Source organism: Schistocerca nitens, chromosome 2 (genome assembly GCF_023898315.1).
Source record: "Schistocerca nitens isolate TAMUIC-IGC-003100 chromosome 2, iqSchNite1.1, whole genome shotgun sequence".
In the NCBI taxonomy this organism is placed as follows: Eukaryota; Metazoa; Arthropoda; class Insecta; order Orthoptera; family Acrididae; genus Schistocerca; species Schistocerca nitens.
In genome coordinates, this window is record NC_064615.1 from 257,146,556 (window position 1) to 257,166,316 (window position 19,761).

Here is a 19,761-nt window from a genome sequence, read left to right on the forward strand (position 1 = left end):
CTTACCAGTCAAAATTACAAAAATTTAACTAAAAACTAACACAACGAAAATTTCCCGGAATTCTAAAAATATCCCGGGTTTTTCCCGGTTTTCTCCCGGATGAAAAAATTCCCGGGTTTTTCCCGAATCTCCCGGCTGTCCCGGGTCGTATACACCCTGAAGAATATTTATTTTTGTAAACATCCCATGATTTACAGAGGACAATGTAGTTGCATTAAAAGATGTGTTGACTCTATCTTCGTATCAAGATCTTGTAAAAAAGTTGAATATGGAAATAAAATACATAGCCTAACTAGCTAGCACAAAGATAGTGGTAACCAGGAAACATGATGTGGAAAATAAAACTTACTTGACTTGCAGTAGAATTAATATAAGTAGAATCTTCGATCTCCTTGTTTAAATTTAAATCTGGATCATTAATGTCATCATCAAAACAGTCAGAATCACTGGAATCACCACACAATTCACTTTAAATTACAAAAATATCACAACTTCCCTCACTGCAATCTGCTGCTGCCTCCATTTTGAATTTGTGGGTTACCATTTTTTCTCACCAGCATATGTGGGTTCCCACAGAAACAAATCAACATTGTGCTGCATCTGTCATCAATAAGATGAACTCGTCACACCCCTTGCGTAGTTCAGGATTACCATTGTCTTACTGTACTTAGTTTAAAAATTCAAATTTGAGGGTTACCATTGTCTTTCCCCATACCCTTCAATTATTAATAAATTATTAACATTTACAACAAAAATTGTTTATAAAATTAATAGCAGATGGTACAGGCACACAAACTGTGATTACAACACACAGTTGGATACGGTTTATGTCAGCTAAAGAATGGTCATGGTTTTATTATTGTTGAACAAATACACAAATTATTATAAATATTTTACTGATTAATCCTCGAAGTGGTGCCAAAGCCAAGATTTTGCCACATATACACTGAATGTTAGCTTCAGCATGGGTCGTTTACTGCATTATCCCAAGTTTTTCATGTTTATTCAATGAGTATTTAGTAAGTTAATGTTTACAATACCAGGAAAAGGATAGATTGCTACTCAACATAAAGATGACCCACTGAGCTGCACACAAGCGCAATAAAAAGCCTGAGGCTGTTACACATTATGGCTTTCAGCCAAAGTCTTCTTCAACAAAGTAAACACATACAGATTCACATAAGCAAACACACCTCATGCACACTAGGTCGTTACCAATGGCGGCTTTGACCAGAATGCGACTGTCACATGAATAGCAATCTGGAGTGGGATGGAAAAGTGGGAGTGATAGCAGGGGAATGAGTTGGGAGGGGGGGGGGGGTGAGCATTGTCTGGCAGGGTGTGTACGGACTAGAGACTGCCAACAAAGCGTTGGGAGGTGGGGTGTGGTAAAAACAATGGGGAGCAGAAAAGGACACATGTCCGGAAAGGAGAGGAGCAAGGAAGGAGAAAGGACAGGCAGGTGCATTGGCAGAGGGCAGCACACAAAGAGGGTTAGGGAATATGAAGAGGGAGGAAGTGACACAATGAAGAAGCAGAAACTGTTGTGTGGAGGTTGTGAAGATAGTAGGTTACAGTGGGTTGAGGCTGGGATAACTTCAGGAGCACAGAATGTGTTGTAAGGGGAACTCCAAGCTGCACAGGTCAGAAAAGCTGGTGATGGAGGGAAGGATCCAGACGGCTCAGGTTGTGAAGCAGCCATTGAAATCAAGCATGCTATGTTCAGTAGTGGCAGGTTCTGCCACAGATTGATCTACTTCGCTCTTGGCCACAGTTTTGAGGTGGCCATTCATACTGGTGGACAGCTAGTTGGTAGTCATACCGATTTAAAAAGCTATGCAGTGGTTGCAGATATGATCCCTGTGAGAAGGGTTTGAGATTGGGAGTTGCATAGGGACAGGCTAGGATGTTGTGGAGGTTGGATGGGCGACGGAACACCACTTTAGGATGCTCCTCTGTGACTAGACAGTGGGACTTTTGGAGGTGATGGTTACTGGAGGGATAAAGCATCGGTGATCTGTTTCTGTATAAGATTCAGAGGGTAATTTCAATCTGTGAAGGCCTCAGATATGACAGCCACACGTTAGCCAGGCTGTGTGGAAGGGACTTCTTGGTGTGGAATGGGTGGCAGCTGTCAAAGTGGAGTGCTGGTGGTTGGTAGGTTTGATATGGAAGGAGGTACTGACATAACCATCTCTGAGGTGGAGGTCAGCATCGAGGAAGGTGGCTTGTTGGGTTGAAGAAGACCAGGTGATGTGAATGGGAGAGAAGATGTTGAGGTTCTGGAGAAGATAAGATGTTGAAGTCCTGGAGGAATATGGAAAGAGTGCCCTCACCTTCAACCAAGATCATGAAGATTTCATCAAAGAATCTGAACCACGAGAGATGTTTAGGATTCTGGTTGGTTCAAAAATGGCTCTGAGCACTATGGGACTCAACTGCTGAGGCTATTAGTCCCCTAGAACTTAGAACTAGTTAAACCTAACTAACCTAAGGACATCACAAACATCCATGCCCGAGGCAGGATTCGAACCTGCGACCGTAGCGGTCTTGCGGTTCCAGACTGCAGCGCCTTTAACCGCACGGCCACTTCGGCCGGCTTAGGATTCTGGGTGCCCACTGCTGTACCACTGACTTGTTTGTAGGTGATGCCTTCAAAAGTGAAAGAACTGCAGGTGAGGATACAGTCAGTCATGGTGACCAGGAAAGTGGTTGTACATTTGGAATCTGACGGGATTGGGTAAGTTAGTGTTCAATAGTGGCAAGGTCATGGCGATTGAGGATGTTAGTATAAGGGACGTGGCATCAACAGTGTGATGAGCAGAGAGGGCACTGTGTGGTAAAGGAACAGGAACTGTGGAGAGTTAGTTGGGGAAATGGTTGGTGTCTTTTACGTAAGAAGGTATGTTGCAGGACGTAGTAGGCTGGAGGTGTTGGTCTGGGGGACCCCAGTAACCGGCCATAATGAGGTGTCTTGCATGATGGCTTTTATGGACTGTAAGGACATCCATTTTGTGGTTTTTTCCTATGTATTTTGGCGTGTTTTTGCATATTTTTCACACATATTTCTATGTTATTTATGTATTTTTATGTGTTTTTATGCTCTACCATGGATCTTTACCCCTTCCGTCTGCACCAATACAGAACAATTCCCTTATCCCTAGCCAGAACCCAGTCCCCTCTGTTCCTGTGTTGTTGCCTGGCTCAAGGAATTCCCCCCCCCCCTCCTCCCCCCAAATGCCCTTCCCATACAATTACTCATCTTCAGCGGCAACCCTTCCTTTCACAATGATTTCCATCTGTGTCCTTAATCTTCACCAATCCAGTCCTGCAAAACCACGTAAATCTGGCCAAAACCTCCTTGCAATACCTCTTATCCATCCATAAAATTCTCATGCTGTGCAGTCCCAAATTCCTGTACCCCATCTCTCACACTGAAACTTTTTCCCTCCAAGAACTAAAGCAGCACATGCAGTGTCACCTCAAAAGCACAACGTCATCCCAAAAGCTCTCCAACCTGTTCACCTTCTACTCCCAGCCTGGACTAACACTATTCACTATCTCTACAACAGCCTCCAAATCTCCTCCACATCCCCTCCTCATACCTAACAAACCCTGCCTCACAGACCTACACATTTACTGCCCCTTCAAAAACTCCCTCCCACCACCATACAGAACCCAGAACCTAAACAGACCTGAAATGCAGTCACGACCCTTTCCTTCAAAAGCCTTAGTCCAACAGAAGTATCAGTTTTCTCCAAAGGTCTTACCTTTTGTCCCAATTCTAAATTCTACCACACTGGACTTGTTAAAAACCTTCTCTCCTTCTCCTGGTACCTACAGTGGAAACACTTTCTCACCACCAATCCTACCAATCAGATTCAATCCCAAACCAATGATGAACCCTACCTGACTCAGTTCACTCCCCCATCCAGCCGTGATCCACCCCCATGCCCGCAAAATCATCTCCTGTTAACTTCCTTGAATTTTTTAACCTCAAACTTTGCCTCACCATCATTCCCCAAACCCCCCAAAATCCAAGCTAACCTTACATCTGCACAAAGAACTGCAGTCCACCACATAAAAAAGAATCCTGACCTTAGAATCCTACCTCCCAACAAAGGCTCCACCACTGTAGTTTTGAATGGCAAGGATTGACCATCAGAAGAACTCTGCCAGCTGTCAGATTCATCCACCTACAAACCAAGCCACAGTGACCCCATTCCAAAAATCCAACAAGATCTCCAGATTCTCCTCAAATCCTTAGGCCCATTCCAGAATCTCTACCCAGAGGTTATATCTCTCCTCACCTGTACCATTCTCCACTTCCCTATCTTCTACATGCTGTCTAAAGTCCACAAACACAACCACCCAGGATGCTCCATTGTGGCTGGTTACTGTGCTTCCACTGAGAGAATCTCTGTTCTTACACACAAACACTTTCATAGGGTTCATAATTACAAAATAAAAATTAAGAACTTTTAAGCACTTTTTCTTTAACGATAACAGCTGCATCCACTCAATCTTGTAGTGACATCAAGAATAAAATAAACATGCAGAAATAGATGAGAACTTCAATGTAGTAGCACTATAATAAAATTCAACATTATTAACTAAACAGAAACAAGGCAAATTCTTTAAAAACTTACCAATAGTATCCTTCACGGTATGTCTGCTTGATCTATGGCAAATGTTTTTCATATTAAAGCAGTTAAAGTACATATGTCACATTTTGTAGCCCTCTCTGCAGTTTCTATGATACAATAATGAATAAAAGTAATTCTAAATATGTGAATTTTAATGAAAATGAGAATACATATGGCACATTGAATTTGAACAATTTGGTCTATAATTCACACTTTTAAGCTGAAATCATCTTACTAAGAGAATTCTACATCTTCATGTTACCTATATGTTGAAAGCGCTCACAAAATTATGAGTCTTGTGATATTATTTGTAGCTGTGGCATGCCATTAAGTGCAGTGCCCAAGTGATTTGCCTTTATCTTTGTTACTTCTATTGTTACTATTTGATTGTACAGGAAATCATCTTTCCAAATTTTCACAATTTCAAGCAATCGTGATTGCACACTAATCTTTTACTGTTTGTTTTATCATTAATCATTTGTTTCATTAATACCTCGGCTTTCCAATAAATTTTAACGCTCACTCCCTCAAATACTAAACGTCAGTTATTATCCAAGTAGGTACAGATGAAGTGTATTACCATTTAAGCAAGTCAAGTTATTCTAATCAAGTTACATATAACATGAAATAACGCTTACCTTTCAAATGGAACTTTAATGCCAATTCTCCCATCGTCGCTGTATCATCTTGTCGCAGACACAGGTGGCTAAACACACATTTTCCGAGCATTTTAATCACAATTTTACTCTGCAGTATTTCTACCAAAGCAGTGTTTCTACCAAACAAGCAGGAATGGGCGATAAGTCGCAGATTGATACTTTGCCCCAGATATTTTCTTGTCACAGGCATACTATTTGGTTAAGGTTTCTGCACCTCTTGCCATTGCTGCCAACATACAGTATCTCCCACTGCCGTCACTGCAGTAATGAGTTTATATGCAGCAAACAGTGTCAGTTGCCAGTAGTGTGTGCAATCATACCACCACCACCCCCACACACCACCCCCGACCACCCATTCTCCATGCCTGAGGCAGGAATAGCTTCACCCATCCCACCCTACACATCATGCAGCTGAGCAAGCCTCATAACTGCTTTGGCCTTCGACATATACACACAGCCTTTTTTTTTTTTCACCTTTTTAGCTTTGACAAGTTAATTAATTTTTAAGTTTGAATTTAACTGCAAAGACAAAAATAAGGACCTGGAAGGATTGCAAGTTTAAAAGCCCTTTTAAGGACTTTTATTGCACAGTATAAAAAGTAAGTAAGTACTTTTAAGCACTTTTAAGAAATGTATGAACCCTGTTTCAGCCTATTACCCACAACCTGTCCTCCTACATCAAAGACACCAACCATTTCCTCCACCAGCTCTCCACAATTCCTGTTCCTTTACCACACAGTGCCCTGCTCGTCACTATTACCTTTACACTAACATCCCAATCACGATGGCTCCGCTGCTACTGATCACTGCCTTTCCCAATGCCAAACAGGGTGTATACGCGGACAAGAAAAAAATACCCAGATTTCCCAGGTAAAAATACACTTTTCTCAGGTGAAAACACACTTCTTCATAGGTGAAAATACAATATACCCTTAGTGATAGCACACTTCTTCCATGACAAGTGACAATATACTTTCTCTTAGGGCTGTAAAACTTGTCAATCATTGATTGCTGAAGGTTTTATACACCGGCGTAGAACATCCCAGCACTTCAGGAAAAGAAACGCAGCTAAAAGCAACACATTTTGAAAACAACTTTGATGGACAGAAACATTTTTATACTGCAAAATTTCATATTACAAAAGTATAAAGACCAATGCCATCAAATACAGCATGGCAGATTCCGAAGCACTGAAATCAAGATCGCGACGCATTTCTGTCAGCCAATCATATCACATGATCTCGCCAGCCAGTGACAACAGATATTCAGAGCACAGGACAAGTGATGTAGTCAGCCAATAGCAGCATCATTGTTAAGCAGCACGAACACACAAATAAGAAAAGTTAATGGTTTAAATTAATATACATCAGTATAGCTTCACGAAAAGCTAAGCTTTCACATATAACATTGACCGTCAAAAATACTTTGCTGTTTCGTTCCAATGGTGCGGTTAGGCAGGATCCTAAGAGCACAGCTTAAATTGCAGCAGCTGGATATTTCTGACAAGCACTATTACAAATTTCAATGCTGTGAACCGAACATTTCTTGGGTTACCTGGCTGTACACAAGTTCCATCCAGCACTTCAACTGTTCCACAGAAAAGCCAATTACATGTGAAATTGCTCAAGAATTCATCTAGCACTTTTCTTTTAAGGATAATTATACTTTCTGCCATCATTACTGCATAATTTGTAATCTATGAAAAGACTAACACAAACATGAAAATCTAACACTGGAACTTGGTCTTTTTAGAGTGTGTTACCCTTTAAGATATGTCAAATGCAAATGTGCCAGTAAAATTTTAAGTAATGGCATAAATGGCTGGTGATCTGGGCCCAATTTTTTTTCAAGTGGCTGGTTCTCAGTGTTAAATTTTGAAGAGTCTAATGCACCATGACTTAAGAAATTCATCGCACATTCTCACACATAACATAATTAATCTTGTGTAAAACAATATTTACTTTGGAAGTAACGCTCCTCAAAACACCATTCGCATTATTTACCCATGACCTGTTACAAATGTAAACAGTTGTATCATCGCTCTCATCAAAACAAGGCCCACGAGAAAAATGCATTGAAAGCATATTGTTGCTGTTACCAAGTATTGTATAGTCTTCGACACATTTAGCTGTCAGCAGATGCTTGTGTGTGCACTGTGTTTTGTTGTTGTAAATGGCGTATTTTCTTTGCAACTACAGTTTTATTTTGGTGTCATTCTCTCGTTTTATGTTTTATTGCTGCAGTATTGTTCAGCATATGGCCTAAAGTAAAATTCTCTGATAGAGTATCAGTTATTAAAAGTCAAATTTCAAACATTTAACCAAAAATAAAACAACGAAAAATTCCTGGAATTCTACAAAATTCCCAAAGTTTTCCTGGATTTCTCCCTGATGAAAAAATTCCCGAGTTTTTCATAGATTTTTCAGCTATCCCAGGATATATACAACCTGTACAACCTCCTTCCTGGTCACCATGACCAACTATATCCTCACCCACAATTACTTCACCTTTGAGGGCATCACCCACAAAAAAAATCCGTGGTATGGCAATGGGTACCTGCATGCACCATCCTACACCAACTCATTCATGGGCCATCTAGGGGAATCCTTCCTCACCACCCAGAATCCCAAACCTCCCACCAGGTTCAGTTTCACTGATGATATCTTCGTGATCTGGATTGAGGGTGAGGATACACTATTCACATTCCTTCAGTATCTTAACATCTTCTCTCCCATTTGCTTCACCTGGTCCTCCTCAACCCAACAAGTAACCTTGCTCCACCACAAAGATGGCTACATCAGAACCTCCATCCATATCAAATTTACCAACCACCAGCAATACCTCCACTTTAACATCTGCCACCCATTCCAGAAGTCTCTTCCATACATCGTACCCACCCGTGGCTGTCACATCTGTAGTGATGGGCAGTCCCTCCTGAAATATACTGAGACCTTAACAGACCAAAATTACCCTCCCAATCTTGTACAGAAAAAGATCTCCCACACCTTATCTCTCCAGTCACCCACCAATGCCCAAAGTCTCATTATCCGGACAATGAGGAGCATTCCCCTTGTGACTCAGTACCACCCAGGACTGTAAAAACTGAATCACATTCTCCACCACAGTTTCAACTACCTCTCATTGTGCCCTGAAATGAGAAACGCCCTGCCCACTATCCTTCCCATCCCTCTCACAGTGGTATTCCACCACCCACCAAACCTACACAATATCCTCTTCTATCCGTATTCCAAGCCTCCCCCCTACCCTTTGTCTCATGGCTCATATCCCTCCAACAGGTCTACATATAAGACCTGTCTGGAACATCCTCCCATTACCACCACAGACTCCAGTCCAGTCGCAAGCATCACCTATCCCATCAGAGGAAGAGCTACCTGTGAAAGCAGTCATGATCTACAAGCCAAGCTGCAAACATTGTGTTGCGTTCTATTTGAGCATGATAACCAACAAGCTGCCTGTTACCACGAATGGCCACCAACAAACTGTGGCCAAGGAACAGCTGGACCACTCAATTGCATGCTGCCCATCAGAACATTCTTCACTTTAATGACTGCTTCACAACCTGTGCATCTGGATCATTCCCATCAACATCAGCTTTTCTGAAGTATGCAGGTGGGAACTCTCCCTGCAATAAATCCTACATTCCCATAACAACCCTGACCTCAACCTTCATCAGTCACTGTCCTTCACCCACCTACCCCCTCTTCCTTTCCCACTCCAGCATTACACAGCCTTCTGTTCCATCAATGCACCCACAATTTTTACTTCTCTCCTCTTCTGTTATCTCTATCTACTCTAGAAGGTGACAGGATAAGGCTGCCAGATGCAGCGTTAGGAAGCTGTGGCAGAGGGAATAGGGGGGGGGGGGGGCTGGGAGGGTGTAACAGGGACCAGAAAACGAGAGGAGCAGAGTAGAAAAAAAGACCAGTGGTTGCATTGGTACAGAATGCGGCACAATGAGGGTGAGGGGATGTGAAACGGGAGAAGGTGACAGGACAGCAGGGGTGGAAGCTGTAGGGTGGAGAGTGTGGGGACAGTATTTTTGTAGTTCATAGCAGAGAACATGTTATAAGGATAACTTCCATCTGAACACATCAGAAAAGCTTTTGGTGGAGGGGAGGATGCAGATAGCTCAGGCTGTGAAGCAGTCATTGAAATCAAGCATTTTATGCCCAGCTGCATGTTGTGCCACAGGGTTGACCACTCTGCTCTTGGCCACAGTTTAGTGGTGGCCATTCATCCTGGTGGACAGCTGGTTGGTAGTAATACCAATATAAAAAGCTGTGTTGTGATTGTAGCAGAGCTGGTATATGACTTAGCTGCTTTTACAGGTTTCTGATGCAGTAGGATAAGCCTTTGACAGGACTGGAATCAGAACTGCTGGATGGTAAGATTAGGTAGGTCTTGCAACTGGGACTTCCATAGGCATATAATATGTTGTAGAGGTTGGGTCGGCGATGAAACACTACTGTAGGAGGGATGGCAAGAATCCTGTGCAGGATGTCCCTCATTTCAGGGCATAATGATGGATAATTAAAGTCCTGACAAAGGATGTGATCAAGTTGTTCTAGACCAGGTAGGAACTGAGCGATGAAGGGGGATTTCCTTCATAGCTGGTTTTTGGAAGTGGTGGGAGGATTGAGAGTGTATAGGGATATGACATGGGAAATTAACAGCCAAAACAAACCCGGAACACTGTTTATAACCTTTCCACCAAAATCTTCAGCCCCAAAGAAGTTTCAGTCCTATCAAAAGCCTCGCCTTCAGCCCTATACTCAAATTTAACCATGTTGGATTTGTCAAAGACCTACTCTCCTGCTCTCGATCCCTCCAATAGAAACACTTCTTTGCCATCAATCCCTCCAACCAAGGCTAACCTTATAGTCATTGAACCATGCCTCTCCCAGTGCACCATCCAACTGTGATCCTCTCCCCTCCCCATATAACCACCCTCTGGACACCTTCCAGGAATTTCTTACCTCCAACGTGGCCTCACCAACCTTCCCCAAGTCCTCTCCTAAGAACACCAACCTTTTGGCAGAAGAAAGAACAGCCATACACAGCCTCCAAACAGATCCTCACCTGATCATCCCACCTGTGGAGAACGGTTCCTCCACTGTCATTATAAATCATACTGACTACCTGGCTGAAGGCCTCTGCCAATTGTTTGACTCCTCCAGCTATAAACTTGGCCACAGTGATCCCATCCCAGACCTCCAACATAACCTCCAGTCCCTGCTTAAAGCCTTATGTCCTTCCCAGTATCTCTCCCCTGAATCAATTTCCCTTCTTACCTCTATGTTGTGTGACTCCTCCAGCTATAAACTTGGCCAGAGTGATCCCATCCCAGACCTCCAACATAACCTCCAGTCCCTGCTTAAAGCCTTATGTCCTTCCCAGTACCTCTCCCATGAATCAATTTCCCTTCTTACCTCTATGACACCCCAAACACCCAACTTCTACATGCTCCCCAAAATCCACAAATAAAACAATCCTGGGTGCCCCCCATAGTTGGTAATTGTGCCCCTAATGAAGGAATTCTGGCCCTCATTGACCGACACCTCCTACCAATTACCCAAAATCTAGCCTCCCACATCAAAGATACCAACCACTTCCTTCACTGACTCTCCACCATCCCCATACCTCCTGGATCCCTACTCATCATTGTTGATGACACTTCCCTACGCACCAACATGCCTCATTCCCACGGTCTTGCCCCTATTGAACACTACCTCTCCCAACATCCTTCAGATTCCAAGCCCACAACCTCATTCCTCATACATCTTGTTAAATTTATCCTAACACACAACTACTTCCCCATTGAAGGGAAAGTATACAAACAAATAAACAGCCATGGACACCTGCATGGCATCCTTCTGTGCCAACCTGTTTATGGGCCATCTAAAGGAAGTCTTCCTAAGCTCTCTAAACCCCAAATTCCTGGTTTCGTTCAGGTTCATATATGATATCTTCATGATCTGGACTCAGGGCAAGGACATCCTATTGTCATTCCTCCAAAACCTCAATACCTTCTCTTCCATTCATGTGCCACCTTCCTGGATGTTGACCTCCTCCTCTCTGATGGCGCCATCAACACATCTGACCACATTAAATCAACCAACAACCAACAGTACCTGCTTTTTGACAGCTGCCACCCCTTCAACATCAAACTATCTATCCCATCTGGGGACAGTGCATCTGCAGTGACAAGAACTCTCTTGTCCAGTACGCTGAAGGTCTCACAAAGGCTTTCACAGACAGCCACTACCCTCCCCCTCCCCCTAAGACCCAGGTTCAGACAGTACAAAAATTATAAAACTTCTGTGAAAAAGATATAACAAAAGTGCTTTTTTTTAATTATACAATAAATATATTGCCCTGTAGTATCACCTTAAAATTAATATGCTATTAGGTACAGTCAACATTAATAAGAAAGCAGCAAATAAGCACTGTCAAATGTATAAAGTTCTCCCTTCAGAGTAGCTACTCAAACTTGAAAAAAAAAAGGGGCAAGGACTTTTTTCTGACCTGACAGAACTTGTTACCACTTCAACAATATGTAAACAAAGACAACATTATATTTGGAGTCTAAAGTTGAACTATGTCACACAAAAAATTTAGTATGAGGAATGTTTTACTTCATCCCTGTTGTCCCCCTTACTTAGATAGCAAAGATCAACTGTTATACATTGTACCCTACATACAGAACAGCCTAAATAATCCTCCAACAGCTCACACAAAAATGGCTGTGGTTGGTGCAGAATGAAGTAGAGGTTGCAGCTTCTGAACCCATAACCAAATTCTCAAGTAACATTATTGGTACTCTGAGATTAGGTGTACCTGTAGAAGTGATGCATAACGCGACATATTCTGGAAGTCAGAAAAACTGAACAAATATCCTCAGATGAATACAAGCTATTATTACACTACGAGGGCAGTTCAATAAGTAATGCAACACATTTTTTTTCTCGGCCAATTTTGGTTGAAAAAACCGGAAATTTCTTGTGGAATATTTTCAAACATTCCCGCTTCGTCTCGTATAGTTTCATTGACTTCCGACAGGTGGCAGCGCTGTACGGAGCTGTTAAAATGGCGTCTGTAACGGATGTGCGTTGCAAACAACGGGCAGTGATCGAGTTTCTTTTGGCGGAAAACCAGGGCATCTCAGATATTCATAGGCGCTTGCAGAATGTCTACGGTGATCTGGCAGTGGACAAAAGCACGGTGAGTCGTTGGGCAAAGCGTGTGTCATCACCGCCGCAAGGTCAAGCAAGACTGTCTGATCTCCCGCGTGCGGGCCAGCCGTGCACAGCTGTGACTCCTGCAATGGCGGAGCGTGCGAACACACTCATTCAAGATGATCGACGGATCACCATCAAACAACTCAATGCTCAACTTGACATCTCTGTTGGTAGTGCTGTCACAATTGTTCACCAGTTGGGATATTCAAAGGTTTGTTCCCGCTGGGTCCCTCGTTGTCTAACCGAACACCATACAGAGCAAAGGAGAACCATCTGTGCGGAATTGCTTGCTCGTCATGTGGCTAAGGGTGACAATTTCTTGTCAAAGATTGTTACAGGCGATGAAACATGGGTTCATCACTTCGAACCTGAAACAAAACGGCAATCAATGGAGTGGCGCCACACCCACTCCCCTACCAAGAAAAAGTTTAAAGCCATACCCTCAGCCTGTAAAGTCATGGTTACAGTCTTCTGGGACGCTGAAGGGGTTATTCTGTTCGATGTCCTTCCCCATGGTCAAACGATCAACTCTGAAGTGTATTGTGCTACTCTTCAGAAATTGAAGAAACGACTTCAGCGTGTTCGTAGGCACAAAAATCAGAACGAACTTCTCCTTCTTCATGACAACGCAAGACCTCACACAAGTCTTCGCACCCGAGAGGAGCTCACAAAACTTCAGTGGACTGTTCTTCCTCATGCACCCTACAGCCCCGATCTCGCACCGTCGGATTTCCATATGTTTGGCCCAATGAAGGACGCAATCCGTGGGATGCACTACGCGGATGATGAAGAAGTTATTGATGCAGTACGACGTTGGCTCCGACATCAACCAGTGGAATGGTACCGTGCAGGCATACAGGCCCTCATTTCAAGGTGGCGTAAGGCCGTAGCATTGAATGGAGATTACATTGAAAAATAGTGTTGTGTAGCTAAAAGATTGGGGAATAACCTGGTGTATTTCAATGCTGAATAAAACAACCCCTGTTTCAGAAAAAAAATGTGTTGCATTACTTATTGAACTGCCCTCGTATTTCGGCATAATACGAAGGGCGTTCAAAAAGATTTGCACAGTTGTCTCTAATTTGTTTTTATTTTTTGCAGGAGGAGAATGAAATTTTTTGTGAACATACTTGGAACATTTAGCTTTAAGTTGGTATATAAAAGTATTTTCTTTTATTTACAGGCGAGCCATAATGAACTGTGAAATAGATGACAGGTTGCAACAGCAGTTGGTAATGGAGTTCCTCTTCAAGACTGGCGATGACTCCCTGTTATGGGGAGAACACAGTGGATCACAGCAGTATCCAGTGGTGGTTGTAGACATTTAAAGAAGGTGATTTCTCTCTACTTGACAATCCACGATGCGGTACACCATCGACGGCAGTGAGTGATGTGAATAAGGAGACCATTGATCAAAACATCCAAAATGACAGATGTGTGATGACACGACAGCTTGCTGAAATGACTCATTTGTCATTGAGTAGTGTGGTGTCACTGGTACAGTCACTATGGTACAGAAAAATCTGTGCACATTGGGTGCCTACATTATTGAGAAGAGAAATGAAAAAGATGAGGAAGAATGCATGCGAGGGTCTCATGAAGACCTTTACTGAAGAGTGGAAACAGTGTTTTGACAGTGTCATTACCCAGGATGAAACATGGTTGCTTTTGTCCAAACCTGAGAGCAAAACCCAATCCATGAAGTGGCCTCATCCGGGTTCCCCTCGGAAGAAGAAACCAAGACTTTCAAGAACAGCAGGCTGAAAGGTGATGGCCTCCTTCTTCTGGGATCAATGTGGTGTCATTTTCATTGACTTTTGGAACCTGGCTCCACAATTAACCGGGACCGTTCCTGTTTGTCACTGGACAAGCTGCGGCATGCTGTCAAGACCCACAGACCCCAACTTCAGGGTCAGCTCATCAGACTACACCATGACGATGCCAAACCCCTTACAGCCCTTAAGATGCAGGAGAAAATCAGGAAAATTGTTCATCCTCCCTACAGTCCGGGCTTGGCTCCGTCTGATATTTACCTCTCTGGTCATCTGAAGGCCCACCTGCGCGGAAAACATTTGATAGTGAGAAAGACCTTATTCCTGTGTCAAGCGATGGTGTAAAAATCAATCCCCATAATTTTACCAAAGTGCATTTACATTATGGAAAGAACGTTGGGCCAGATGCATCACAGCTGATGTAGGCAACATCGAGTAGGCTCAATGTATAGCTAAATGTTCCAAGTATGTTCATAAAAAATTTCATTCTCCTCCTGCAAAAATAAAAAAAATAGAGATGACTGTGCAAAACTTTTTGAACACCTTTTGTATAAAGAAATGGGAGCGACTATATCCACACAAAAATAGAAATAAAATCATAGAGGAAAGATTTATTGTACATATTCTTTGAGGGCTGCACCTCAGTAAGAGATTTAGAAACATATGTGATAGTGATTCTGGCAATATATGCCGCCCCCCCATTTCCACTTCCCTCCCCACAAGAGTGAATGTTTTCAGTTTTGTTAAAGAATAGATTCCATGGTCTACAAGTAGCATCTTTGACTACTAATCTAAATGTCCTGAATTCACTTCCAGTCACTGCTTAAATTTTAAATAAAAATCATCCACCAATGACTTTGTCAAAAATGGAAGAGAAGTAGACAGTGGTTCTGGGCACCTGCTTGCACTTGGCATGGGAATATACACCTAAATGTGAAAGAATCAGCAATGAACAACAGCATGAAGATACAGAATGCAGTGGAATCGAAATCATTCAATTAAAGATATGTAATTTGTATCCAGAGGCCTTGTGGCCTTTAGCTGAAAAAATGTATCATGATGACCTCTCTACTGGCAACAGATTCCACATTAAGACCTCTGGAAGGACCTGTCAAGAGGGAGGTGACAATGACAAACAGCCTGAATAAGAAGTGCAAGGGTAATATTCAATGAGTCAGCCCCAGGAATGTCAGAAGTCTGAATGTCAACAATATTACGAAAGGATAAATTGCTACTCACCTAAAGATGACATGCCGAGTTGCAGATGGGCACAACGCAAAGACTGTTAAACAACGAGCTATTGGCCAAAGTCTTCTTAAGAAAAGAAAGGAAAACACACACACATACACACAAGCAGACATGGGAAAAAATATTCTGCCCATAGTGATGTTTCTGAAGAAGGTTTTGGCTAAAAGCTTTGTGTGTAACAGTCTTTTCCTTGTGCTTGTCTGCAACTCAATGTGTCATCTTTATGGTGGGTAGCAATCTCTACGTTTTGTAATATTCTTGATATTCCAACCTGGACTTTTCCATTTGTAGATGCCTGAATGTGGTAGGGAAGGTAGAAAATCTGAAATGGGAAATGCAAAGGTTCAGTCTTAGATACAATGTGGGGCAACAAAATGAAGTGGAAAGAAAATAAGGATTTCTGGCCACATGAATAAAGGGTAACATTAACAGCAGTGACGAATGGTATGATGATTTTTAATGAATAGGAAGGTATGGCAGTGAGACTTACAAATAACATACGAATAATAAGATTATTCTCTCCAGAATCAACAAAAGAATGATTGCTCAGGCATACATGCCAATGACATGATCAGAAAGTGAAGAGACAGAGAAAGGAAATAAGGACATTCGACACATAACTCAGTATGGGGAGGATTGTAATACTGTAGTAGGGGAAGGAATGGGAGACAAAAGTTATGGGCTCAATAGCAGAAATAAGAGAGGAGAATGATTTCTTAAGTTCTGCATTACATTACAGCGAGTAACAACAAAAACATTGTTCAATAAACATGAGGTAAGAAGATTTACTTGGGAAAATCTTGGAGACATGGGAAGATATCAACTGGATTATATCGTGATGAGACAGCTATTCCAAAATCAGATAATGGATTGTGGGCATACACAGAAGCAGAGAAAGATTCAGATCACAATTTAGTAATAACAAAGGGTAGGCTAGAGCATAAAAGAATTGCCAGGAAGAATCAAAGTGAAAAGAAGTGGAATACTGAAGTACTGAGGGATGCTGAAATGGATTTGACATTCACTGAGGCGGTAGATACTGCAATAATGAGTACTACAGTAGGCAGTTCAGTTAAAGAGGAACTGACAACTCTGGAAAGAGCTGTCGCAGAAGTTTGATGGACAAATACAGGTACAAGGATGGTTAACTGCAAAGAAATGTTGGGCAACAGAACAAACACTTCAACTGATCAACAAAAGAAGGTAGTAAAAAATGTCCAGGAAAGACAGGAATACAGCAACATAAGTCACTTGGGAATAAAATTAACAAGAAGTTCAAGGAAGCTAAAGCAAAATGCCTGCAGGAATAAGTGAAGAAATGGAAAAACAAGTGGTCATCAGAAAAACAGATTCAGCATATAGCAAATTAAAATCAATCTTCAGTGAAATTAAAAAGAAATGCATCCACATTACTGAATGCAAAAGGGATTACACTGTTAAACACAGATTAGAGAGAGTAAACAAGTGGAAACAAGCACACTGACAATCTCTATGAGGGAGAGGAACTGTCTGTTGATGTGATAGATGATGAAACAGGAGTTGATCTGGGAGACATAGTGGGGGTCTGGTATTAGACTCAGAGTTTGACAGAGCCTTAGAAGACTTGCAATCACCTCGCCTGGCTCTTACGGGCAGAAGCAGGGTATGCTTTCAGCCCTCTTCAGATGAACTTAAGAGCCCACATCACCAACCAGCCAACAGAGAGGCATGAGAAAGGAGTCATGTGGTTGCTACTGGTTCTGTTCTGGGGAGCAGAGGACAGTGAAGTCTCTCTCTTTGTTTTCAGTTTTGACACAGAGCAGACACACTCTTGGTGTACATGGTTTACAGCAGCAGAGCAGAGAGCCTTCTGCCTTCTGTCTCTGTTCCTGCCTTCCCCAGCCTGCCATCACTCCAGCAATTTAAATAAATCTGCAGCACAGCCATGGGCACCTACATGGCACCCTCTTATGTCAACCTTTTTATGGGCTGTCTAGAGGAAGTCTATCTAGCCTCCTTAAACCCAAAACTGCTGGTCTGGTTCTGATTCACTGACGAATCTTCATGATCTGGTCTCAGGGCTACAAAGATGGGAGGTGTCCTTACAACACATTCTCTGGTTTCAAAATTATCCCAGCCTGAATCTATGATAACCTACTGCCCCATCCTCCACTCAACACTTTCCGCTCCCTCGGTCCTATAACCTCCTCCCAATTCAAACCCCCTCACCCTCATTGTGTGCCACTTTCTGCCAATGCATTTACCATTCTTTTCTCCTCTCTGCTCCTCTCCTTTTCTACTCCCCCACCTCCACCCTCACAGCTTCACAACACTGCCCCTGGTAGCCTTGTTCTATTGCCTTCTATTCCCTGCAAGTTCTGCCAGACAGGGTGCTTCTATCCCCTCACCCGCACTCTGCTATCCCTCTCCCTTTGCTACCCCACTCTGGATTGCTGCTTTTGTTCAATGCAATAGTTGCAGTCTGGCTAGAGCAGCCAGAGATAGCAGTCATGTCTATGCGATGTGTGCCATCTTGCGTGAATATGTGTGTGTGTGTGTGTGTTTTCCTTTCTTTTCTGAAAAAAGGCTTTGGCCGAAAGCTTAGTGTGTAACAATCTCTCCTGTGTTTCTGTCTGCAACTCAATGTGTCTTCTTTACAGTGAGTAGCAATTTATCCTTCTTCATAATTGCTGATATTCCAACCTGGACTTTCCTTTGTTTAACCATATCTTAGTTTGCAGCACTTCTACTACTTATCATTATGCCCAGAAATGAGAAACATCCTACCCACAACCTTTCACACACACACACCTCCCAATGCAATATTCTCATATGTATACAATCTATGAAATATCCTAGGCCATCCCTACACTATGACTACTCCCAACCCCTTGCCAGATGGGTGATACCCATGGAAGACCCAGAGGCCGACCTCTCGAATGCACCCCTCCAACACCCAGCACCTCCAACTTCAGCCCAGTCAGATGGTAACCTCACCTTTCAGTATCCATAAAGCCCCCCCCCCCCACACACACACACACACACATACACACTACCTTATTCTATCAGCAGCAGAGTAACTTGTGAATGCAATCATGTTGTCTATCATGGCCACTAATCAGCTGTCCACAAGAATGAAACCACCACTAACACTATACCTATGTGAGCAATACGTATGGGATTCTAGTATCGTCCTAGAATCATCATCTAAAGCCAGTTCTTGAAAGTTTTTAAACAGGCTTTCTTGGGACAGTTTACATCTTTTTTCCAGAGTCTGCCCATTCTGTTCCTGCAGCATCTCCGTGCCACTCTACCACAGGTCCAGTAAAACAGTGACCATTTCCCTCCTCTGTATACATTCAATGTCCCCTGCTAGTCCTATCTGTTACGGACACCACACACTGGAGCAGTATTCTAGAATGGGTCGCATGAGTGATTTGTGAACAATCTCCTTTGTAGATTGATTGCATTTCCCCTGTGTTCTATTAATAAACTGAAGACTATCATCTGCTTTACCCATGACTGAGCCTATGTGAGCATACCATTTTGTATTCCTACAAAGTGTTACGCCCTGGTGTTTATGTGAACTGGCCAATTCTAACAGTCACTCATCAATATTACAGTCATAGAATATTACTTTTTTTTTTTTCATTTTGTGAAGCGCATAATTTTACATTTCTGAACATTCAAAGCAAGTTGCTAATCCCTGCACCACACTGATATCTTGTCAATATCTGACTGAATATTTATGCATCTTCTTTCAGACAGCACTTCACTATAGATAACTGCGTCATCTGCAAAAATTCTTTACTATCAATATTGCCACAAGGTCTTTAATATATAACCTGAGCAGAAAGGGCTCCACCACACTTCCCTGGGGCACACACAAAGTTATTTCTACATCTGACGATGACTCTCTATCCAAGATAACATGCTGCATCATCACTACCATAAAATCCTCAGTTCAGTCACAAATTTCACTTCATACCCCATTTGATCGTACTTTTGACAGTAAGTGCAGTCTCCCTCTTTCTGTGATAAATCCCTCCATACCAATTCACTCCTCCAAGTCATTGTGTGCTACACACAGCCCCACCTGCCAGTTCTAGAGCAACCTCTTTGGTGCCATACTCCTATCCAACTCATCTTCTGTCTCTCATTCCCTGTCTGCAGCTACATTTTCCCAACTCTCCCTCCT

The 19,761-nt window shown here is 42.6% G+C and overlaps 1 protein-coding gene across 4 annotated transcripts in view; it reads right to left on the reverse strand.

The window, feature by feature from the left end:
• Nucleotides 1–19,761, reverse strand: part of LOC126235980 (uncharacterized) — a 159,625-nt gene that overhangs the window by 129,971 nt on the left and 9,893 nt on the right. The window lies entirely within an intron of this gene.